The following is a 26,501-nucleotide window of genomic DNA, read 5'->3' as shown; positions in this document are numbered from 1 at the left end:
GTTGACATATACCCTTATGCTCAGTTTGTTCAGCAGATGTTGTCAGGGCGATGTATGCTTTTCAACTCAAGAACAGACTGAACCTTTAAGGTTTCTATCACCTCTATTTTTCTTGTCTTTTTTCTTTCTTCCCTTCTTTTGCTGCTCCATTCACGTAGTTTTCTCCTTTACCTTTTTAAAACAGCACCGGTTCTTAATACTATAGATATTGCACAGTTACTCTAGATCCATGTAGTCTTTTTTGTTTTAAGAATTGTTTATTTAGGGGTTGGGGATTTAGCTCAGTGGTAGAGCACTTGCCTAACAAGCACAAGGCCCTAGGTTTGGTCCCCAGCTCCAAAAAAAAAAAAAAAAAAAAAGAAAAAAAAAAATTGTTTATTTATTCTGTATACAGTGTTCTGCCTACATGCATGACTGTAGGGGGCACCAGACTTCATTATAAATGGTTCTAAGCCACTATGTGCTTGCTGGGAATTGAACTTAGGACTTCTGGAAGAGCAACCAGTGCTCTTCACCTCTGAGCCATCTCTCCAACCCTCTTTAGAACCACTTAGAATTTATTGTTTTGCTCCCACCTGGAGAATGTCTCCAATATGTAGAACATATCTCAGTTTGACCGTTTCAAATAATGCAAAATTTAAAACCTTAAGACACAATAGAGCCCTGGAAGTCATTTGGTGTCTTTTGATAATAATCCTGGAAACCATTCTTCTGACAGACTGCTCAAGAGCCTTAGTCCTCTGATTGAACTCCATGGGGGAGATTCTATGACATTAATTTTGGGCAGGTCTAGGTTCTGACCTTTGTCTTAGCAAAGTAATGACCTTATTTCACACACCGATGAAATAGACGTTTCTCTCTCTAGTCCAGAAGAGCTAAAGCTTCTGTGATAGGTAAGACTGTGTACGATTATTAGTAATAACATAAAATGGGGAAATGGATCAAACCCATGATGCCTTAAAGTTTAGGTTGGGTTATAGATTCCTCTCCCCACACCACACACTAAATGTCTTTCTATGTGGTCAGAAATAGACTTGAAAATGGGAGGCATATGCATTAGAATCTAGTAGGAGAATCCCGTACTAATAGAAACAGAGGAGGCTCTCTCTGGGAAGACCCGAGGGTTTCCCTGGGCATGGTTGTGAATGCTACTGAAGTTTCTGTAGCTTGTGGTCAGCTGAAAGCTGTACAGGGCTCAGACTGCATCACAGAGCAGAGGATGAAGGGAACCATTGATCTCTATTGATTTTCCTCTGGCTTTAGAGAGAGAGAGAGAGAGAGAGAGAGAGAGAGAGAGAGAGAGAGAGAGAGAGCAGAAGGAGCTTCATGCCTCATACCACAGGGACAATGGGCTTCTGCAATGGTAGATTCTAAATTTGAAACTAGATCAGCTTTCTGTGTGTTTATTTGAAAGTTTACACCTCCTGACCTCATCGCACACAGCTGGAGACTGGAGACCTGGCTGAGTGTGTTGTTTCCTCTAGAAGTTTGTGTGGAATTAGTGTTAGCATTGCCAGTTGCATCAGGAACAATAGTGCTACAAGAAGACAATAAATTATAGAATGAGGTATCTGTCACTGACCAGTCTGAATCCATTTTGCTCACATCTGTTTTTTGTTTCTTGTTAAAATTTCCTCTTGAGTCATATTCTTGTGCAGGTACCTTGGCTTCAGGCATGAGAGAATTGATCAAGAAGTAGAGCATCTCCCCCAGGAGAGCAATTTTTCATGGTGAGAGGGTTATGCTCTGGAGATGGTGGGATCATCTCACAGGAGACAGCCTACCCGTTAGGTGGTTATGGTGATAACACTTTCTGATCACCTTGCTAAGCAGAATGGAAAGGATCATCACCCAGACCACAACTGGACCAAGATGGATATGGCGGTGCCCATCTATAATCTCAGGACACGTATGGCAAAATGGGAGGTAGAGAGAAGAGATTCACCAGGAGTTCCTGGGCCAGCTAGTCTGGAAACTCAGTGTGTTAGAAACACAAGATGAGAAAACAAGATGGGTGGAAAGGATAGGTCCCCCAAATTGTAATGCACACCTAATATTAAAATCAGAAAGTTGAAAGAAAGAAAAAGAACCATGGGGTTTTGTGATATACCTCATGTTTTAAAAATGAATACTGTTCCTAAGTCTAAAATTTTATGTTTGTAAAGTTCTCTGCTGTACAAATCCCCATGCTTAAAAAAATAATCTATTATACTATTGCCATTCAATCTTGTTTTGGGACATAGTAACAATGACACTATTAACATGGTTAAGCGGGTGCCTTGGTGAATATATGTACAGATTTTGCTAGTGTAGATTGAACGGGAAACTTAAGGGTTCTTTGGAAAGTCAGTTGGATAGTGTTTTGCTGGGGCAAACAGGTGAAGGAACGCTTTGTTAAAGTGGACATGGGTGTGAAAGGCTAAGGCAGACTCATGAAGGAAAGTTTCACTGAAGCAGACACAGGAGAGAGGATGTTCTTGTTAAAGCAAGCACGTGAAAGGACACGTTATGGACAACACACATGTAATGTTTGCCTTATATTGTGTAGTTGGGTTGCATTTGTCAGGAAGCCATAGAAAGAAACACACCAACAAACTTCTGGTGGTTTGCTACAGTTTCCTGCCACTTGATAGGACTTGGGATGAGGCAAGAGCCATGCTGAGGCATGTAAAGGACATGTGATGTTTGGAGGGTACAAATAGGACTCCATGGAATGATGGAGACAGAGCATGGCCTGCTGGTACAGCTAAGAGGCACAGCCCAGAACTTCTCCTGGTGTTCCTGATGGTTTCTCCTGCTGAATTGAGTCTAGGCTGAGGCCTGGCTGTCTCTGCTAGGTCACATCACCACTGTTGCTAACCAAACTCTACCGAACTGGACTGCTGGTGTATGCATGAAGTGTTTGCAAGTGGATCGAGCTGCCGCTGTCTGCGAACCTGTGACCTGAAGTGTTGATTTCCAGACAACACAGATAGGAATTGCTCCAAACAACCTTTCTAAACAGGTCCACTTCCCCATATCCTTTCTTTCCCACTACTTCTGGAGGTTGTTGGGCAACAAGGAAGGTTAAAGCGTTTAAGAACCATCATTAAAAATAGGATTTGAAAAATTTTAAGTTACAGTAAATACAGAAATGTTAGTTACAGCCTTTGCTTCATGGCAATGGGGAGAAAAGAGTAAGATAAAAGAATTTATTTGCATTGGTCTGTGCAAGGCCACACTCTCAATGACCATAAAATCTTCTGTAGACCCTACTCAAGTTTTCACATTTCCTATTAGTACCATATTTGACAAGGCCTTGAGCATATGAGCCTTGGGGGAACATTCTGATTCCAAACTGTAGCAATGAGAAAGCTTCTATAACAGACACATAACTCTACTGTGAGAGATAACCAGGGAGTCATAGCCTGCCTTTGCTGCTAAATTCACCTGTCAATTTAGGTTCAGTTTTATTGTTTGGAGAAATACATTTAACGGGAGAATAATGGGGTATGTAATGCGAAGTCCTCTGACACAGCAGTCACTCAAGACAGGTCCTTTTTCAAAGGAAAATAGTGAAGTATCCTGATGCCCACATCTAGCACCTGCTGCATACGGATGGCCCTTTAGGATGTGGCTGGAAACTGTATCACTCCTAACTTGCCAAACCTGTTGTGTTCTCCTAGTATTGCTGGATGAGTAATGTTTATAGTATGAATATTGAGAATTATCCTAATATTTCCAGAGGGGGTAGTTTCCAGAGGCCTGGATAGCTCTCATAAGATAGGAAAGATTAAACAACACCAACTAAAACATGGTGTTGACTTTGCTCTCTTTCTGTGAACAAACAGGCCAGATGGACTAACCCGTGCATCCATAATCCATGAAAATTTCAATTTGAATGATCAAGACGGGGCTGTGGCAAAGCAAAACTAAGGGAGGATGGGAGGGAGGGAGCTAGAGAGAGACAGAGAGGTGTGCACAGACCAGTCCTCCTCTGTGTTATTAGGACAAACATTATCGTAAACCTGGGAAGAGCACAGTGAACTAGAGGATTATTGTGGCTCTTATCTAGCTAGCTTTAGGGAGCTTCCTCAAAATGGACAATTTTAGTTTCTGAAAAATTTATACATTTACACACTCACTGCAAAGATGTAAAACAGCAAGTGAACTTTGAATGGATTTTAAACACAGAAAACAATGTTTTAGAGAAACTCAGTATCCCAGAGAACTTCTTTAGACTTTGAGCTAATCTTCCTGAGGTTACACATTTATTTTACCACTAAAGAGGACAGACATTTTGTGGATAAGATGTCTTTCTACGGAGTCTTTCTACAGCTCCCAGATAGTCTACTTCCCATCTGTGATTTTATTTGCTTGGACCAACTTGACTTCTTTAGTGTAGGCAGGAGTAAGATCCACACAGGGATGTTGTGAAAGAGTCTGCATAGGGTTTCTACCTCACTTGCATGGTGCAGAAAATCCTAGCGTGTCTTTGACGTCAATCTAAAAAACCCTCAATAATTATAAAAACCTCAAAAAATAACAGAATGTCAAAAGGAAAATCACAAGAAGTCAGTGAAGCACAACTTAGATTCCATGAGTTCAGCATATGAATATCCAGTCAACTGTGGCTTGAAAATATCCATGAAGACCCACCTTGTCTGCCTTAATTACATATAGACATTTTTCTTAGTATTAATCTACAAATATGTTATCGCAGCCACAGATATAACATATGTGTTGTCTTAGATATTATGAATGGCCTAGGGAAGATTTAAAGTGTATGGGGTACGGGTGTAGGCCATACACAGTTGCTGTGCTATTTTAAACACGTCTCTGTATCTCTCTAGCTCCCTACCGTCCTCCTAAAGGTTTGCTGCACTCTTCTCTCTTGTTTACTGAAACGGACATCTATATGCTGTTTTGTATGTTGTTATACAGAGCTTGAGACCCATAGGTTTTGGTGTCAGCAGAAAATCGTGGAATCAGTTCTCTGAGACCACAGAAGCATGACTGTATTTAAAATAACTGGGCTCATTTCTTGTCTCTTTCCTATGAAGATATTTAAATGTCACATTCCAGCTGGAAACTCTGTAAAATCCCAAGAACTGAAATTATTTAATCCTTATTTTGTAAGGCCGGACTGCTTTGTACTCATTTATGTGATGCCCAGTTAAGTATAGCCACAAAGAGGACGAGGGAGAGGTGCAGGGTAGTGTAGTTAATTGTACTTGTGGTCCTAGAGGAAGCAAGCACACACATCAGGCAGAGCTTCAGGGCCAAGAAGGCAATATGGTGAAAGACTGCGTGTAGCATTTCTACAGGATGATAGCTTTCTCAGGCACAGAAGTATTTGAAGGTAACAAATACCGTGAACAGAGAATAAAACATTTAAGTGCAGTACAAAGAATACTAATTTTTCACATTTGAGAAATGGGGGACTGTATCTGATTCTGTGATCCTTGTCTTTTCTAAATTACCGGATTCTTCTCTGAGTTTCTTTCTGATGAAGTGTTAAGTGTGACAGGAGGAAATTGAGTTTAACATAAAATTGCCTTGCTCCAAAGACTTGGGTAATTAAGAAATCTTCATTATCTTGGCCAGACCTTTTTAGCTAGTTATATTTTGCCTTAATTACGGTAATGATAACAAAGTCAATGGACTCACCACCTCCTCATTAGGCACCTCCAAATATTTTATGCAAGAGCACAGTGATTCTGAAAGGGTGAGCCATCGCGTTTGATCGAATCATATAATTTCTGAGTTAAAGGTGGAAACTGGGTAAGAAAACATTGCCTAGTGATTCAATATGTGTCATTATGGAATACTTTATGAGATGTGTTGTTCGATGTTCTCATAAGAGCATAAGAAATTGGTATCTTGGTATGTTTCCTATTAACTCGTGCAGAGGTTCAAACACAGATGGCCTGTACTTTTGTACATGGTCAGGATCCTGTTGGGTGTTTTAAAATGTAGAGGGAGTAAAGTTCATTCCTGGTGCTCTGTGTCTGCTCACCTTGGATAACTGAGACCTATACACACCATCATAGTCATAACACAGAATAGTTCATCAAGCCCAAATTCCTTGGACTTCCCCCTTACAGTCAATTTTTTAAAATTTAATTCTTTTTTACTTATTCACTTTACATCCCAGTCACTTCCCACCTCCTGGTAACCCCCTCTCATGATCCCTCCCCCTCTCCTTCTCTGAGTGGCGCATCAAGTCTCTGTAAGGGTAGACACGTCTTTCCCCACAGAGGACAGACAAGGCAGCCCAGCTAGAACTCATCTCACACACAGGCAAGCTCCTGCTCCAGCTGCTCAGGACCCACGAGAAGGTCAAGCTGCACATCTGCTCCATGTGAGCAGGGAGGCCTAGGTCCAACCCATGTAGGTGTTTTGATTAGTGGTTCAGTCTCTGAGAGCCACAAGGGTCCAGGTTAGTTGACTCTGTTGGTCTTCCTGTGCAGTTGCTATCCCCTTTGGGGCCTGCAATCCTTCCTCCTATACTTTCATGAGAGTCCCCCAGCTCTATCCACTGTTTTTGGCTGTGGCTGTCTGTATCTGTCTGAGTCAGCTGCTGGGTGGCACCTCTCAGAGGACAGCATGCTCTTGTCTGCAAGCATAACAGAGCATCATTAATAGTGTTAGAGGTTTGTGCTTGTATGTGGGATGGGTCTCAACTTGGGCTGATTTGCCCTGAAGTTATCTGTATTTTGATGCTAATTCCACTGCCCCAAGGACTTTGGCCTAGTCTCGTTCTCAGGAATCAGGTGACTTCACCAGAACCACCTCCCCATTGAATTTGTAAAGTACAGGTGAGGGGCAGGTACAGGATAGAAGGAGGCCTGTCACTGGAGGAGAAGGAAGGATGGGCGGGAGAGAAGTTTGAAGGAAGAGGAGGAGACTAGAGGAGAAGGAGAGACAGGAGACAGAGGAGAGGGGGAGAAGCCATGGCAGGTGATGTTAAGTTTCTGCTCTGTGTATTTACAGGTTGTTATTGATGTTCCTAAGGGATGGATGGTACCAGGCTTTGTATGTTTAAGTGGGCAATTATATCTTACCAGTTGGATCTAAGATTAATGTGTTGTGTGTTCTTTTATGTGAGGGTTTCAGTGTAGGAAAGTGTGCGGCTGGGATGTGTTTCCGCCAAGATATCTAGGAGATATCATGGGGCACTGAGGTGCCGGACCTAGCAGGATAAAAGAACAACAATACTTTTTTTATTTTTATATTTTTACAACAACAGGCTGGTTATTGGTTGGCCATTCCCCCAGTCTCTATTTCATCCCCTGTGCCTGTATGTCTTGTAGACAGGAAAAATTTGGGCTGAAAGTTTTGTGGGTAGGTTGGTGTCTCTATTGCTCCATTGGGGTTCCTGTCTGGCTACAGGAGCTGGCCTCTTGAGGCTCCATCTCATTCCCACCAGGATGGCTACGATTAAATCTCAAGAGGTAGCCCATACTGTGAGGATTTGGAGCAAAGGGAACACTTCCTCATTGCTGGTGGGAGTGCAAACTTGTATAACCACTTGGGCAATCCATTTGATGGCTTCTCAGAAAACTGGAAATAGTTCTACCTCAAGACCCAGTTATACCACTCCTGGGCATATACTCAAAGGATGCTCCAACATCCCTCAAAGACACTTGCCTGACTATGTTCATAGCAGCTTTACTCATACTAGCCAGAAACTGAAAACAACCTAGATGTTCAACAACTGAAGACCAGATAAAGAAAATGTGCTATATCTACTCAATGCAATATTATTCAGCTATTAAAAACAAAGACATCATGAATTTTACAGGCAAATGGTTGGAACTTGAGATTGTCATCCTAAGTGAGGTAATTCAGCCTCAAAATGACATGCATGGAATATATTCGCTTATAAGTGGATATTTGCCATAAAATACAAGCACCAATGCTACACTCCATAGACTTAAAGAAGCTAAACAAGAAGGAAGGCCCAAGTGAGGAAGTTTGAATCTGACTTAGAATGGGGAATGAAATTGTCGTAAGAGGCAGATGGAGGGAGGGAACTAGGAGAATGGCGTCTGGGGAGAGGAATGGGGGGTCCAGGATCAGGTGTGGGGAAGGGTAGGAGAGATGGCTAGATGGCCATGAAAATGAATGGAAATCTGCCACTGATGGGGTGAGGAGATGGTGGATATCTCCAGTATGAGGCAGAGACCTGGGATGAGGAGGGGACCCAAGAATCAATGGGGGTGACCTTATCTGTGACGCACCAGAGTCAAATTCTTACACTCAAATACACACTTGCAAACATGGATGCTCTCTCTGTTTCTATGGTTTGACTATCTGGAATAATGTATGACAAAAGTCACTGAATGCGACATCTTTTCAGGGATACCATTTACAAGTATTTTCAACTTACCCACACTGTTGTGACAATTAACAGCTTTGTCTTTTTATTGCCAAGCATAGCAGTTGGGTAGGGAGCTTCCAATAATCATTGTTCTTGAGCAGAAGGACACATCAGCTCTGACACAACTTTTGGTAGTAATGAATAAAACCTCTATGTTCATTCTGCATGCAGTTATGTGTGTGAATGTGAATTTTTCATATTTCTTTACATTGTATTGTGTGCATGTGTGCATGTGTGTGTGTGTGTGTGTGTGTGTGTGTGTGTGTGTGTGCGCGTGTGTGTGCATGTGTGCACTCAAAGGTGTGCAGGTGTAGGTGAGAAGACAACTTGTAAGAGTTGGCTCTTTCCTTCCACTGATTACTACACTCAGGTTTTCAGACTTGCCAGTGAGTACTTAGCCACTGAGACATCTTGCCAGCCCAAATCTTTCTTTTTTTAAAAAATAAATTTTGATGTAAGGGATTGGATCTGTAGCCTTATATGTGTCAGAAAGAGCTTACCCACTGAGCTATAACCCCAGTCAAGATTTTCATATTTCTTGAGAAACCCCCAAGACAGCAATAAGTAGCAATAAAAATGATTTCTGGTAACCTCTGACTTCTCTTTTCATTCTTATAGGTTAAGAATTTCACAGTTTGAAAAAGTTTACCTTGTTCCAATGGTTCTTTTTTTGACCCCACTTTTAATGCACATAAAAAATATTTCTTTAACATAAAGTTAAAAGGGTCTATGATGTTTCCTAAATTAAAAAGTTCATATTAGGCTCTATCCCACTTTTTCTTCTATTAGATTCAGTGTGTCTGGTTTTATGTGGAGAGCCTTGATCCATTTGGACTTGAGCTTTGTACAAGGGGATAAAAATGGATCAATTTCCATTCCTCTACATGCCAACTGCCAGTTGAACAAGCACCATTTGTTAAAGGTGCTTTCTTTTTCAACATCCAGTGGAACTGGATGGTTTGTGCTTCTTTGTCAAAGATCAAATGACCATAGGTGTGTGGGTTTCTTTCTGGGTCTTCAAATCTATTCTATTGATTGCCCTGTCTATCTCTGTACCAATACCATGCAGCTTTTATCACTATTGCTTTGTAGTGGAGCTTGAGATCAGGGATGGTGATTCCCCCAGAAGTTATTTTATTGTTGAGAATAGTTTACGATATCCTGGTTTTTTTGTTGTTCCAATTGATTTTGAGAATTGCTCTTTCTATCTCTGTGAAAAATTGTGTTGAAATTTTGATGGGGATTGCATTGAATCTGTAGATTGCTTTTGGTAAGATGGCCATTTTTACTATATTAATCCTGCCAATTCATGAACATGGAAGATCTTTCTATCTTCTGAGATCTTCTTCAGTTTCTTTCTTCAGAGACTTGACATTCTTATCATACAGCTCTTTCACTTGTTTGGTTAGAGTCACACCAAGATAGTTCATATTATTTCTGACCATTGTGAAGGGTGCTGTTTCCATAATCTCTTCTTTAGCCCATTTATTCTTTGTGTAGAACAAGGCTACTGATATGTTTGAGTTAATTTTATATCCAGCCACTTTGCTGAAGTTATCAGCTGTAGGAGTTCTGTGTATAAATTTTGGGATCACTTAAGTATACTATCATATCATCCTCAAATAGTGATATCTTGATGTCCCTCACTCCAATTTGTATCACTTTGACTTCCTTTGTTGTCTATTTGCTCTGTCTAGAACTTCAAGTACTATATTGAATCAATAGGGAGAGTGTGGGCAGCCTTGTCTAGTCCCTGATTTTAGTGGGATTGCTTCAAGTTTCTCTCCATTTAATTTGGCAATTGGTTTGCTGTATATGGCTTTTATTATGTTTAAGTATGTGCCATGAATTCCTAATCGTGCCAAGACTTTTAACATGAAGGGGTGTTGCATTTTGTCAAAAGCTTTTTCTAGTGATATCTCCTAAACAGAGCACCAATGGCTCATGCCCTAAGATAAACAATTAACAAATGGGACCTCATAAAATTGAAAAGCTTCTGTAAGGCAAAGGACACTATCATTAGGACAAAAACAGCAACCTACAGATTGGGAAAAGATCTTTACCAACCCTATATCTAATAGAGGGCTAATATCTAAAATAAACAAAGAACTCTAGAAGTTAGGCTGCAGAGAACCAAATAATCCTATTAAAAATGGGGCACAGAGCTAAACAAAAAACTCTCAACTGAGGAATCTCGAATGGCCGAGAAGCGCCTAAAGAAATGTTCAACATCCTTAGTCATCAGGGAAATGCAAATCAAAGCAACCCTGAGATTCCACCAGTCAGAATGGCTAAGACTAAAAACTCAGGTGACAGTAGATGCTGGCAAGGATGTGGAGAAAGAGGAACACTCCTCCATTGTTGGTAGGATTGCGAACTGGTACAACCACTCTGGAAATCAGTCTGGAGGTTCCTCAGAAAATTGGACATTGCACTACCTGAGGACCCAGCTATACCTCTCCTAGGCATATACTCAAAAGATGCTCCAACATATAATGAGGACACATGCTCCACTACATTCATGGCAGCCTTATTTATAATAACCAGGAGCTGGAAACAACCCAGATGTCCCTCAATGGAAGTATGGATACAGATAATGTGATACATTTACACAATGGAGTGTTACTCAGCTATTAAAAACATTTACTTCATGCAATTTGCAGGCCAATGAATGGAACTAGAAAATAGCATTCTGAATGAGGTAACCCAGACCCAAATTGACATGCATTGTATGCATTCACTGATAGGTGGTTATTAGCCCAAAAGCTCAGAATACCCATGATACAAATCAGGCCATAGTAAGTTTAACACGAAGGCAGAACAAAGTGTAGATGCTTCAATCCTACTTAGAAGGGGGAACAAAACAATCACAGGAGGTAGAGAGAGAAAGGGATCTGAGAGGGGGAGAGGAGAGGGAAGGAAAAATGGAGGCAGGGTCAGGTATGGGAAGAGACAGGAGAGAAGTTCAGAGGGTCAGGGAAATGAATAGAAATATGTAGCAGTGGGGGGTGGGGAGCAGGGTTGGGGGACCACTAGAAAGTCCCAGACACCAGGCAAATGAGAAGTTCCCAGCACCCAAAGGGGATGACATTAGTTGAAATACCTAAGAGGCAGGAGATAGAACTGCTATACGTTCTTTACAAGACCACCTCCAGTAGATAGGTATGGCCTCCAGTTGAGGAATGCAGCCACCCACCCATCTCAAAATTTTTAACCCAGAATTGTTCCTGTCTAAAGGAAACACAAAGATAAAAAAATGGAGCAGAGACTGAAGGAAAGGTCACCCAGAGACTGTGCCACCTGGGGGTCCATCCCAACTGCAGATACCAAACCTTGTCACTATTGCTGATGCCAAGAAGCTCTGGCTGACAGGAGCCTCATATGGTCCTCTGAGAGGTTCTGCCAGCTGCTGACTGATACAGAAGCAGACACTCACAGTCAACCATCAGACTGAGCTGTGGGACCCCAATGGAAGCGTTAGGGGAAGGACTGAAGGGGCAGAAGTGGATTGCAACCCTATAGGAAGAACAACAATATCAACTAACTGGATCCCCTTAGAGCTAAACCAGGGTCTAAGCCATCAACCAAAGAGTGTATATGGATGGGTCCATGGCTCTAGCTGTATATGTAGCAGAGGATTGTTTTATCTGGCATCAGTGTGAGGGGAGGCCTTTGGCCCTGTGGAGGCTTGATGCTCAGCATAGAGGGCTGCTAGAGAGGTGAGGTGAAAGTGGGCATGTGGAGGAGCACCCTCATAGAGGAAAAAGGGAGGGGCGATGGGATGAGGGTTTGCAGAGGGGAGACCTGGAAGGAGGACAGCATTTGAAATGTAAATAAATAAAATAACCAATAAAAAGTGTGTAGCAGTGGGGGATGGGGAACTGGGGGAGGCCACCAGAAAGTCCCAGATGCCAGGAAGGCCAGAGGCTCCTAGGACCCAGTGGGGATGCCAATAGCTGAAATACCCAACAAAGGGGAGAGAGAATCTGTAGGGAACCTGAGAGAACCTGTAATCTCCAGAGGTTAGGCACAGCCCCTGGTTGAGGGATGGGGCAAACCACCCACCTCGAAAATATTAATCCAGAATTCCTCCTGTCAAAAGGAAATGCTTAGACAGAGAGAGGAGCAGAGTCTGAAGGAAAGACCACCCAAAGACTGCTCCATCCCATCGGCAGAAACCACCCCAGCATAGTGTTGGCATTGCTGATGCCAAGAAGAGCTTGCTGACAGGAGCCTAGTATGGCTGACCCCTAAGAGGCTCTGGCAGAGCCTGACCAATACAGATGTGGATGCTCGCAGCCACCCATTGGACTGAGCATGGGGACCCCAATGGGGCTAGGACAAGGACTGTAGGAGCTGAAGGGGTTTACAACCTCATAGGAAGACCAATATCAACCAACCAGATCCCCAAAGATCCCAGAGACTAAACCATCAACCGAAGAGTACACCTGGGGGGACCCATGGCTCCAGCTGGATAAGGTAAAGGATGGCCTTATCTGGCATCAGTCGGAGGGGAACCCCTTGGTCCTGTGGAGGCTTGATGACCCAGGGTAGAGAACACCATGGTGTTGAGACAGGAGTGGGTGGGCGGGTAGAGGAGCATCATTATAGAGGCAGGGGGAGGGGGAGGGGATAGGGAGTTTGTGGATGGGAAACTGGAAGGGGGATAAATTTGAAATATAAATAAATGAAATAACCAATAAAAATGAAAAAATTACATATTAGATTTAGGTCAGAGTTTTGCATGGAAGGTGAAATAGAGGTTATAGTTCATTTTTTTGTGCATGTCTTTGCTCAATTTCTTGTTTTCATTGCTTCTAGTTTCTCAAGTTGTGTAATTTGTTAAAATCAAATCTGTCTACACACACACACACACACACACACACACACGTCTACAATTTTGTATTCTCTCCTGTTTATCTATGTGGCTGTGTTTTTTCCAATATTACATTTTAAAAAATTACCATGGCCTTATGGTGAATCTAAGTATGAGGTAATGTGTCAACTTAGCCTTTCTATTTCAGAATTATTTTGCTTATTTTAGTGTCTTTTCCCTAATCTCAGAATCTGTCAGCAGATACAAGAAACACATAGAAAAGCATCACCCAATTCTGCTTGGGTCGGACTGGGAGTGTAGATGGGGAACTGGTTACAGAGAATTGGCATCTACACTACGCTGGCTCTTCTGTTCCATGATGAAGTTAGATTTTTGACTGCCTTTGTCTGTGTCTTCTATTCCATCATACTTGTCCTACACACATTTTTTGTAAGACTCAGGAAATTAAGAGTGCATTTGTCATTGCTGAGAGGTGCTTTAGAAATCGTTAATATGAGGGGATTTTCTCAATTGCTTTTTCTTCATCTGTTGAAATGATCATGAAGTTTTTCTTCATTAGTTTGTTAACATGACACCTTACATTGATTAAGATTTGAACGTTGAAAGCACTTACTTCTCTTTTCTAGGATAAAACCAATACATCCTGAGGGGTTAGGTGCTTGATAAATTGCTCCTTCTGATTTATTAATATTTTACTTTTCTTTTCATGACTTGGAATTTGTATGCATGCATTGTATTTTCTTCTGTGTAATATTTTGAGCTTGGTATCGAGGAAATGCTAGTCCCCAAATTATTATGAAGGTTTTCTCTCTTTGTTTGTGGAAGCTGTTATGTAGAATTAATGCCATATCTTTATGACAATTACATTTTTTTGTGAAATCCATGGTGAAAATGGTCACTGAGACCACCTGGAACCTGAGAATTTTGTTACAAAGTTTTTAAATAGAAAGTTGATAGTATTAGCGAATGTGTACTATTCTACCTGTCTAAATTTTCTTAAAAGACTTTGATAGTTTGTGGGTCTTTTTTTTTTTTCAGTAGATTTGGGCCATTTTAATTCTGTATGACATGAATATTCTTTAGAGTAATTTTGTTATTACTTTAATGTTTGTGTAGTGTATAGTGGTGGGCCAGTTTTATTTTGGTCTGTTCTGTTTTCTTGGATAGTTTTTGAGGTGTTATACATTTTTGAAATATATTTTTCAATTATAATAGAATTATATCATTACCTCTTCCTTTCCTCTCTCCTAAATACTCTCCCTCCAACCTCTTCTACAACTCCCTATCAAGTTGATAGCCTATTTTCCTTTATCATTGTTACATACATATATGTATGTAGATGTACACAAATATATAAATACAACTTGATTCCACTTTTGTTGTTTGTATCTATATGGTTTCAGAGCTGACTACTGTGATTGGGCAACCAAAGGGATTCACCCCTGGGAGAGTCTCATTCTTCCTATCTAGCAATGATTACCTGTATTTATTTCTTTAGTGTTGAGACTCTGCAAAAATTTCTCCCTTTCTTGATAACATGTCTGTTGATGCTACTATTGTCCCCCTCATTTAAAGAATGATTATTTCACAGCAGACTTTCTGGTATTCTGTTTTTGTTTACAATCTCCCAATCCCCTGTTCTGTGATGTTCCCTGAGCTGTAGATGCAGGAGCTGTGATGTAAGCCTATCTATCCACTGGGGCTGGCTTCCCCACAGTTTGTTACTGCATATGTCAGATTGTGATTTTCTCTGATTTCTCCATTTATCACAGGATAGGTCTCCATTTCCTACAAAAAGATGTTTCTTTGATGAATGCTGGTAGCTACATTTATCTGTGGCTACAAAAATAAGACTTAGAATGTAAAAAGGAGTTCTGCAGATAGGCAGCAGATTCTTTTCCAACGTTCATGACTTCACTTGCTCTGGAAAGATGGCTTGGTTTCCAGCATCAGGCATGACTTCCCTCCTGTTGAGTAAGCCCTAAGTCAACTAGATAGCTATTAGTTTTCACGAATCTCTATTGCACCTCTATGGAAATCTTGCCGTGCTGGTCATTGGTCATGGGTTCATAGGTATTGCAGTTAGGTAGGAGTGTTTAGATGCTTGCCGTGCTGGTCATTGGTCATGGGTTCATAGGTATTGCAGTTAGGTAGGAGTGTTTAGTTGCTTCACTCCCTTGGCAGCTTGCATCGTATTTTCTTGTACCATGGGTATTAGACTGCAGGGAAGATATCAGAACAAGATTGAGTAGTCCAAGTCCCATGTTCTAAATGTGTCATGTCTTCAGGGATAATGGCCCATCCTCTACCCCTGAGAAACAAACAAGGACTACATCAACAATCTACATTGTTTTGGGAGTCATTGCACTACCCAAACTAACCATTTGAAAGGTTTCTTGTGTCTGACCTTGGGAATTTTGTTAGTCTATGATCCTTGAGGAGAGCATTGTCAGCTCAAGGAGCTTAACTTCCTTTAAAACACACATACCACACTTATTGTGCCTAATTTTAGATCAATATAAAATATTACAATTCCTAGAGGCTTTTGGTAATTTCAGTAGGTTGACTCCTATAAATTCGTATGTTGAATGCTTGGTTCATGGTCACTAGGAGGAGGTGTGGCCTTGTTGGAATAAGTGTGGCCATGTTGGAGGAAGTGTGTCACTGTGGGGTGGGCTTTGATACCCAAGCTCCACCCAGTGTGGACTCAGAGTCCCCTTCCTGGATGCACAGGGAAGGTAGTCTCCGCCTTGCTGCCCTCGGATCAGGATGGGTAACTCTCAGCTGCTCCTTGAGCACCAAGTCTTCCTGTCTGCTGTTGTGCTATGATGATTGGACTAGAACTCCTATGATGGTAATGGCCTAAGAACTCTGAAATGAAACTGTCCATTTAAGTCAGCCATGTGACATGGACCTATTAACTGAGATTTTTCCTTAGGGGATATAGAAAAAGAAAAATTGCATGCTGTAAGGTTCCTGGCTTTGAGAAAAGAATGCTGTGGCGTGGCTCTTTTCTGTGGGAGACAAGCGACACTCAATTAAGTAATTTCCTTTAGAAGAATTGCCTTGGTCATGGTGTCTCTTCACAGCAATACAACCCCAACTAAGACAAGGGTTCATCAGATATACTTTCTAAAGGTGTACTTTTGGTTTGAGTTTCTTCCTATGCTTCTTAGGTTTTAATTGGTCTCATTTGTGTTCTTAGGTTAACTCAACAAATTACATTATACAGAGAGTGTATTTATCCAGGAACACACCATTTCTCCTTCTTTTCCATCATTCCTTAACATCCAACTTTCCTTCTGGTGTATTTTTCCTTTAATCTGAAGAATTTCCTCTTGGAATTTTTTTAGAACATGCCTCTTGGTTCTTCATATGAAATGTCCTAAAATTTCCATCATCTGAGAAATTTTGTATATATATATCTCCCAGATTTGCAAACAAAACAAAACAAACAAACAAACAAGCAAAAATTCCTAGGTAGCCAAGGATGATCTTTAACTTAAAATTTTCTTTCTTTCTTTATTCATTTATTTAATTTATGTGTATGTGTCCTTGGCCTGTACTTTTTTTTGTACCACATACATGCAAGAGCTCTCAAATACCAGAAGACAGCATTAGATCCTCTTGGAATTGGTGTTACAGGTGGTGGTGAGCCATTGTGTGGGTCTTGGAAACTGACTTTGGGTCTTTTCAGAGAGCAGTATGCTCTCTAAATCACTCAATCATCTCTATAGGTCTCAATCTTGAACCTTTGATTTTCCTGAGTGCTGGGATTATGGGTAAGCACCACCACACTTAGTTTATGGAACTTCAGAGACTGAACAAGGGCTTTGTGCATGCTAGGGAAGCCCTTTATCAATGAAGCCACATCTCCAGTCCCCTCTCCTTATGTTGAAGGCTATTTTCACTAGATATAAAATTCTCAGTAGATACTCTTTTCAACCTGTAAAAGATGAAATGGTCTACAGTCTTGTGTCTTTAAATGTTTCTGATGAGACATTTATCTTCATTTGGGTCATTTTTTTTCTATTTATGTCTCACAAGTTGCCTTTTTCCTCTGGATGCATTCAGAACATTTTTTTCATCAACAATATATCTAGAGGCAGAGTGTATTACTCAGAGGCAGAACACTTGTTTATCATGTACTGGGTGTTGGGTTTGAATCTTGGTATCCAAAAAAGAAAGTAAGCTAAATAATGGGTCTCAGTTGCAAGCCGCTGCATGTACAGTGTGTGCTGTCCACAGAATAGTTGTGAGGGCCAGTGCTTCTGACAGAGACACGTTAGCTAGGCCTCTGAACCTTCTACGTGCAATACCCAGGTTTAGTAAAGAACCCTGAATCATCAGTCTCTCTTCTCTTAACATCTGCTCCCTGGAGTGATTCGAATGAGAGGGGCCCATGAGCTCATGTATTTGAATACTTGGTGCCCAGTGGTGGAACTGCTTGGGAAGGATTAGGAGGTGTGGCCTTGTTAGAGGAGGTGTGTCACTGGAGGTGGGTTTTGAGGTTTGAAAAGACTGCTGTCATTTCCAGTGCCCCACCGCAGGTCTTTCTTCTGTTTGAGGATCAGGAAGTGACTTCTCAGCTGTTCCTACAGCCATACCTCTGTCTTTATAGTCTTGAACCCTCTGAAACTGCAGTTCCAATAAAATGTCTTCTTTTCTAAGTTTCTGTAGTCATGAGGTTTTACCATGTCAATAGCAAAGTAGCTAAGACAATTTTCCTCCATACATAATAGGCCTTTATCTTCCACCATCCTTTGTGATACCTGATCATCATGGCCTATCTATAGGAAGATAAACTATCTATTACATCAGCTTATAGAGAACCCTCTTTGTTGCATGTTTCCTGAGCAATTTTCCCTTTGCTCACCCTGTTCCTAAGCTGTAGAATCATCTTGCTTGTGTTACATTTGGAATTGAGTTTTCCACTGTGAACTCTCCTTGCTGTGGTCCCCATACCCACTATGATGGTCCCTTATATGATTGTGTTCTTTACTATACTCTAAGAAATACCACGAGGGGATTAATTTTATCATCTCTTTTATTTTACTGAACCTCCTTAAAACTTGTCTTCTTGTAGCTCTTTATCACCCTACTCTAATCCAAGTTTGCTTGAACTTAGGTTTCAAGAGCTTCCTGTCTTCATTTCCCTTGATAGAACAAGGGATTCTCTCTGTGCTGCTTAGTTCCTCTACAACTGAGGATATTTAAGATATCTACCCTAGCAGTCCTTGGAGCACAAACATTCTTCTACTGAGTTGATCTGATAGAAAAGTTTTCTCTTATGGGTTCAGTTGTCACACATTACCATGACAACAGCCAAGCAGCTCTGTGACTTGGAGGGGCAAGACTTGGAGAGGGATAAAGGCAGGGAAGAAGTAAAGATGGAGTGAGATCACAAACACAAAGTTGTCTTGAATGCCCTCCTCCTTCAGGACCGCCTCTTTCTCAGTCCTCAAGGCAGAAAAAAGGATGTTGCTTTTAGAGGCACCGTGCAAATCTCTAACTTACTGACCTGCTCGTCAACAGCAAGAGGAACAATGCAGGAACAAAGCAGGAGCCTAGACTCTGCCGTGCTTCTTACGCTTTTTGGCAGGTCCTTTCTCAGAAGCAGGATTTCCATTTTGTATTCTGTCCAGGTTTTCATTGCAAGTAGCAGAGCGAGGCCCCTTCGCGAGTGCATTCCTTTTCCTTCTCGGCTGGCACTGTCTCTTCTATGACTTAAAAGTCAAATAAAAACCCTAACGATGGGTAAAGCCCTGGTTGATTGTGAAGGTTGTGGCTCTCGGTGTTGAATCATTTATCAGAGTCAATGGGCTGGTATTTTGAACAGTATCTCCGGAAGAAAATTATTCGAAGTTGGGTTTGTTCTAGAAAGTTTAGTCAGTGCATTTACCAGCACTTTCTGACCTCTAAACTTAATCTGGTGTTTTCTTTGTTTCTTTGTCTCACAGGTAACTTCTTTCTCATTCTTAGAACAGTGAATAGACATAGTCTGTTCTCTTGTCTTTCTTTAACAGTGAGTCATTCAATCCTTGGGGAAGGGAGTTCTTGTGAGTCTCCTGGATGCCCTAAGCATCTAGTGACAATACCTGGCAGTTGATAGGCACTGTGTATATATTGATCAGATAATTGGATGAGGTTCATACGTATCTTTTCCAAGTGTAGGTGACTACACATAAAGGATAGTGTCAGACGGACATTATGAAGTCAACATGTGGGCTTTGAGATTGAAATTCCGAATCAGTCTCATTCTTTCCCATACATTTTTCTCCCCCTCCCCATTAAAATTCTCAGGGTTGTATGTTCTTAAGGTTACTTTTTCATACTGAATTTTCAACACAGCTACATTTCTGTCTTATGTCTCTTTGTTCTGCTGCATTTAGAACAAACACGTGCTTTAATTTCTGTTTTTGTTTCTCAAATCTTTTATAGAAAGAATTAAATGCATGTGTCACACACATATTTATGTTCAGTGTGTGCATCTCCATGTAAGTGCAGGCTCTGAGGAGGTTCACAATGAGGGGGAGTTATTACTTTGCAGCTCTACCCAGGGCCTCAAGCGAAGTCCATAGACTCGAGTATTAAATGATTTTGGAAGTGTAACGACCACATTATTACAAATCTTCCTTTTTTGTGAGATGATGTGATATAAAATAATTCATCTATCTACTTTTCTATTGGGTTTGGGTCTAACTTTGTATATCCAGAGCCTCAGTAACAGGGCTTTTCAAAAGGGTCATCTGATAAAAGTGGCCAAGGCTTTAGGATTTAAGTTTCTACTCTATTTTTAAAGTATTATTTGCATTTGAATATGTGTGGGCATATATATGTATATATATGTATATTTATATATTTATGTATATATGTGTGTGTGTACATGTGTGCATGCATATGTTGAGGTCAAAGGTCAACTTCTAGTGTTGTTTTATAGGGACCATCTTTTTTTTTTTGGTCATTTTGAGATAAGGTATCTCAGTGACTTGGATCTTGCCAAGTAGGCTAGGCTAGCTTGCCAGTGAGTCCCAGGGATCTGCTTGTCTCTGCCTCCCCAGCACTGAGATTACAAGCATGCATCATACATCTGGCTTTTAGAAAGGGGGTTCTGGGCATCAAGCTTGGGTCTTCATGATTGCACAAGTATTTCATCAACTGATCCATCTTTTGGGCTCCATCAATATGTTTTTATCTGCTATGATGTAAGCCACACTCTCTATTCTTTCATAATTTTGTCATAAAACGGAGAAGAGGTGAAATGAGATTACGGTTGGACGTGAACGTTCACGCATCCTGACACGAGGACTTACGTATTTGATGAAGCACAGGAGAAACATGCCCATCCTGAGAAGAGTCACCACTTGTTGGTACTTGGAGTTAGATCACCTGGGCTCACGTTCTTGCTCGGCAGCTTGCCACCTGGTGTACTTTGAGATGGGTCTTCATTTCAGACTGTGGAGGGTTCCTGCACACCTCCCTCACGAGATAGCTTGGGTGATCTATTTCAAATTCCCATTATTTGGTTCATTGATCTATTGTCTCTTTGGGTCTCAATTCTGTCATGCATAAAATGAGAATGATCCTATCAGGGGATGCAAAGTTGCTGTAGAGATGGGATAAAGTAACATCACAAAGACATGCTTTAGAGTCTCATTTTAGTTTTCCAGCCCTTCTTTTCTTTATCGTACCTGAATTTCAACAGTGGTCACACCATGAAGAGTTATTTATTGTCTTCTATTTCACCTTTGCTTTTTATTATTTTCTCCTTGTAAGTTAACATCATTTGCATAATTTCATACATCTACATGATGTGTTGTGATAGTATTCATCCCCCCCCATTACCTTCTCCTGTCTTTCTAAACTCCTGCCTGCCCATCCTTCCCAAATAGCACTTCCCCACTTTCCTGACTTTTTTGAAAATTGCTGGGTTTAATTAGGCTTGCTTTTTTTTTTTAGCAATGGGAGGGGGCTATTTACTGGATCATGGACAATGTCCCAATGGCTTCACACTGTAGAAAATGGCAGCTTATTTTTTTGCTGTTCTGTCCTCATAATTACTAACTGCCAATAGCTCCTTCTGGAGGGGTTGTGCCTCCCCAAGTGCCCCTCATCCAGAATGGAAAGTAGAAAGGCCCAATTTTGTGTAAGTATTGCATAGACAGCCAAAGCTTTGATGTCCATGAATCTAAGGCTGTATCTTACCCAGAAGACAGCATTTTATATGGCCCTTCCCATCCTCTGGCTCTCACAGTCCTTTGGCCCTCTCTCGCAAAATGTTTCCAGTCTGTTGTTTTCTTATTCTAGTACCAATAGAGTTGTCCTCGAGTTCCCATCTGAGTCCTTTTGAAATCATTTTATCAATGAGACCAAAAACTTGCAAAAGTCTCTCAGTAACACAAATACAACTGATAGACCCCCTCATGTCTCTGTCCCCTGGTTTCTATGAGCAAGTAATCTATAATTATGGGTCTTATTTTTGTTTTTCAACTGAAGTTAAATCCAGTCATCAAGGTATTAAAATTTAGTATCCTAAAGAATGCTTTAAAAAAGTACTGATGAATTATGAAATATACTCTTGTTTGAGAAAGGACTCCCTTGAAACTCTGTAACAGTCTATTAGCCAGAACAGTGAAAACAATGCAAGTAGTTTCGAAATGTCTTTGGTGGGTACATAAATTTAATTAAATAAAGTGTGTGTGTGTGTGTGTGTGTGTGTGTGTGTGTGTGTGTGTGTAAAATTTCTGGAAAATTACTTGTACTGATGAGAGACTAAGAAACATATTGTGTGGTCACATCACTAATAAATAAATCTACTGGATGGTTAATGCCTATCTTCCAAATCTGTTTTCTGTGATAAATATCCCCACTCAAACTCTTAGCATTATAAGGCTACCTCATGCCATTTTTCATTTGTTAAAACAATCCATACACAATTATTTAAAGTCAGTTTACAAGAGGATGAAATGAAGTTTAATGAAGTTTAAATGATGGCCTGTAGATCACTCACTATGCTGATTTCCTAACCCAATGGTTAACTTCTCTTCAGGTGCCCTTTGGTCTCCACCCACAGCATTTGTGAGTTTGTGAGTGTTAGTTTAGTGGTAGGGAGATTTAGGATCCATCACCTAACATTGTGTTAAACGCTTTCTGTGAGGTTCTGACAGATTCCGTCATTCCAGTCACGTACTTTGTGCCGGTTGGTTTTTGCCAACTTGACACAAACTAGTCGCCAGGGAGGAGGGGACTTCAATTGAGAAACTACTCTCAGTACATTTCTGTATGTGCAAACCTTTGGGAGCATTTGCTTTGATTAACGGCTGTTGTGTGAGGGCTGGGCAGAGATGCCCCTCTGACAGTGATCCTGGGTTCTGTAAGAAAGAAGGCTGAACAAGCCATTGGAGCAAGCCAGTAAGCAGCACCTTGCCATAGCCTCTGATTTAGTTCCTGCCTCCAGATACCTGCCCTGACTTCCCTCAGTGATGGACAGTGACGTGTAATTATAACATGAAGTAAAGCCTTCCCACACAAGTTGGTTTTGGCCAGTGTTTTATCACAGAAATAGAAAGCAGACTAGAACACCTTGGGGTCAGGGTCTCACTAGGTAACCCAGCCTAGCCTTGAACTTGTGACGCCCTTGCCTCAGCCTCCCAAGTACAATGATGAGATGATAGGCATCTGGTATCATGCGGAGCTCTCTGTGCAGTAAATGAATATGCCACCATAGTTGTGGATATTTCGATTGCTTATAAATCTTTTCTGTGGCAGATTCTGCACCCTGCCTACATGTTTACTATTAAGTATTAATGCACTTGCTAAATGTGCATGCATATGTTAGTATACTTTTACCATGGTAGGTGTTGGTGCACTGTGTCCAGTGTTAAGTCTGCACTACTGTAGCTGTTAGCTATTGTCTCCATTGCTAAGTTTTTAACTTCTGTCTACATTGTTATATCTTCACTGCTGGGTTAGTACACTGTCTCCATTGTTAAGTTTTTACCATTGCAGGTGTTAGTACCCTGTCTCCATTGCTTTTCCCATCATAAGTTGTAGTGAACTGTCTCCATTGTTATATCTTTAGTGCTCTGTTCCTACACTCTCTCCATTGTTAAATCTTTACCACAGTAATTTGTTAGCGCACCGGCTCCATTCTTAAATCTTTTCGAGTGTACAGATTAGCACACTGCCTTCATGGCCGCAGCTCTTGGCTGTTGTTACTGTTACAAGCAATTAGGAACAGGCAGAGCCAACACAATTTTCTCCATTAGTAGTGTGACTATTTAATACTTAATGCTTACCCAGCATTATCCCAAGGTTCACTTTATTTTATGTGTCTAGTAGAACACTCTTTGTACACTGTCCTTCTATTGCTCACAACATTTTCTTATATATTAAGATTGCAGCAAATACTTTCCCAATTTGTTTAATCCCTTAAAGGCTGAATTTATTTTTAATGCAAAAAGAATTTCAACTTCAGATGATCAATAATGATTTTAAATCTCTTGTGATATTTTTAATTTGTTCCAAATAGAGGAAATGATCATTTATCAACAATTTGAAAAATAATATTTTATATTTTTGCTATTTCTTCTCTGCATACTTTTGGTAATTAAACACATCAATTTCTGTGTTTAGAATTGAGGCTCTTTTATACCTCAAATAGGCAACTTTAATGAAAAAATCCTTTTAGAAATCTCTGTATGAACCTAAAAAGAAGGAAAGTTGATAAACATACATTGAAATATTCCAAAACAGAGGGTTATTACAAGTCAACTATGTGTAGCTATTTCTTATTTCTTTGCATGACTATATTGAGACAGGATAAACAGTTCAAATATAATATCTCAGAAAACTGTTGCCTCGCCCCCCCCCCCATTTTCTGCAGTATTTTTTATAATTCAGAAATCCCATTTCTTAGAAATCTGGTTAAATTCTCTTGAAGTGTTGCTGTAGCCTGGAGTTTATTTTATTTTACTTATTTTGTTTCTTTTATTTTTGAGATTATAATACAGTTACATAATTTCTTCTTCCCTTGTCATCACTCTAAACCCTCTCATATATCTTTCCTAGCTCTCTTTGAAATTCATGGCCTCTTTTTATAATTAATTGTTGCTTCACGCGCGCGCGCGCGCACACACACACACACATATTCCTAAATATAGCCTGCTCAGTCTATATAATGTTACATATATGTAGGTTTTCAGAGCTGACTGTTTGGTTTTGAATAATCGGTCAGTGTGCTCTTCCTTGGGAAAGAGTATTTCTCCCATTCTCAGCATAGTTACCTGTAGTTCTTTGTGTGGGACTGAGGCCTCATGGTCTTTTTTTAATGTGAAGAATGTACAATTGTATGCAAATGTGTTCGGTCCATTTACATAGTCGTGACCATGCGTAAAGACAGAACACTTAATTTGACTCCTGTTTCTGAAGCGTCAGTCTGTTATTGCAGGGAATAAAATGCTTGAACATCATGGTAGCTGGGGACACTCAGGAAGTAAGCAGGTCAAGATAGATCTAAAGATTCACCACAGGGCTACCTGCGTCTTCCAAAGACCCTTTCCTTCTGTCTTCACCAACTTCTAATGACGTCACTGTGTTACAAGTTAAGAAATCCCACTCATCCCCCCCTCCCCTCAAAGCCACCCTCTATACTTGTAACCCAACAAAGAAAATAAAATCTTGCTATGGAAACTGCAGTATGTCACAGTATGTCCCACAGTAGACTCTTTAAAATTTTTTTAAAAATTTTTATTGGGTATTTTTATTTACATTTCAAATGTTATCTCCTTTCCCGGTTTCCACTATCCCATTCCCCCCTCCCCTTCTTCTATGAGGATGTTCCCCAACCCATCCACCCACCGACTCTTTTGTCCACACTTCTTTGCTTGCAAATGTCCATTGCAATGACTCATTGGTCTGGTTCAAGGCCTCTGGCTTCTGCTACTCTATCAATATTGGATCCTTACTGGGACTCCTCTCCAATATCCTGTTGTTGCCCTGTGTCACGGAGATCCTGTAGTTTTGGATCAGTTGGACTGACCCCCTCATGAATTCCAGTAGTTCATTGATGGATTAAATGCTGGGGTTGGCCAATTCAAAGCCCTGGATCTGGGCCTCAGAGGCATCTGAGCTTGAGTCCTCCAGCCTTCCTGCTCTCAGGACCTCAGGGGGCCGCCTCACCAGCAACTCCTGCAACCAGGGCCAGCTCTACCCTGCTGCCCAGGGGTGATGCAGGGCTCACTTCCCGTACCCAGTGAGGGGCGTGGCCAATTCTCTCACTCTCATGAGGCCACCTACCATAGATGGTGTGAGTCGAGAGAGAGGAGGAAGGAGTCTCTCCTTAGACTGCACCACCACCCAGCAGACAAGAGGCAGGACCTCCTGCTTTCCTGACTCCGCCAGGGACAACTCTCCCTATAGCCACAGGTGGTGAGGGCAAGAGGGAGGGGAGGGATCTCTCCCTTTTTAACACCACGACACAGCAGACAGGGAGCAGGGTTGGCTCTCTCACATTCACATTCTTGGGGTGGGCTCACCTGAAAACCCCACATCCAGGGTCAACTCCTCCCATTGCTGCAGCACTTAAGGGACAGGGACAGCCCTCCTGTGCTGATGACCATGGGTGACAAAGGGCAAGGGGTGGCATCTCTGCCCCACCCATGTCACTGAATGGCATACAGGTGGTGGGGGCCAGCTCTCCCATGCTCAAGCCCTCAGGCTGGCTTGCCCTCACCCTATCTACCAGCATAAACGCTACTGTTCTGCCTAGGGGAGGTGCAGGAGCTGCTTTTCTGGGTGCTGCAGCTGCTGAGGGACAGGGACAATTCTGCTCTCATGCCCCCAGGGACAGGTCTCACATGATGCCCTGATAAGGGGTGGGGCTAGTTCTGAACAGCCCTCAGACATCAACATGTCCCTGGGCAGAAGGCCAGAGCAGAAATGTCCACCTGGTGTTTGGTAGTAACAGATCCCTGCTGCTGCAGGGCCACAGACCCAGATGTGGCCCTCCAGTGGCAGCACAGGCCAATACCCCACCATGACCCCAAGTGGCATCACCCGGCTACTCACATCAGGCTGTTCCTCACTACTTCTGAGTCTCCAGTTCTGCTTCCCTTCACTGTGCCCACATCCTTCTGTTTCTCTTTCTCTTCCATTTCTCCACCACTAACTTGCTCCTCTTAGTGTCGCCCAGGGTCTCTGAGTGTTGGGGCTCATCTCAGGAGTGGTCTCAAGAGTGCTGTCTCCCTTGTGCATTATGGTTCAGGGTAAGGGTCATCTTGGGCATGGTCTATCTCCCTC

This window comes from Rattus rattus, chromosome 9, assembly GCF_011064425.1.
Source record: "Rattus rattus isolate New Zealand chromosome 9, Rrattus_CSIRO_v1, whole genome shotgun sequence".
Taxonomy (NCBI): Eukaryota; Metazoa; Chordata; class Mammalia; order Rodentia; family Muridae; genus Rattus; species Rattus rattus.
Note: the sequence above shows the minus strand (reverse complement) of the source record.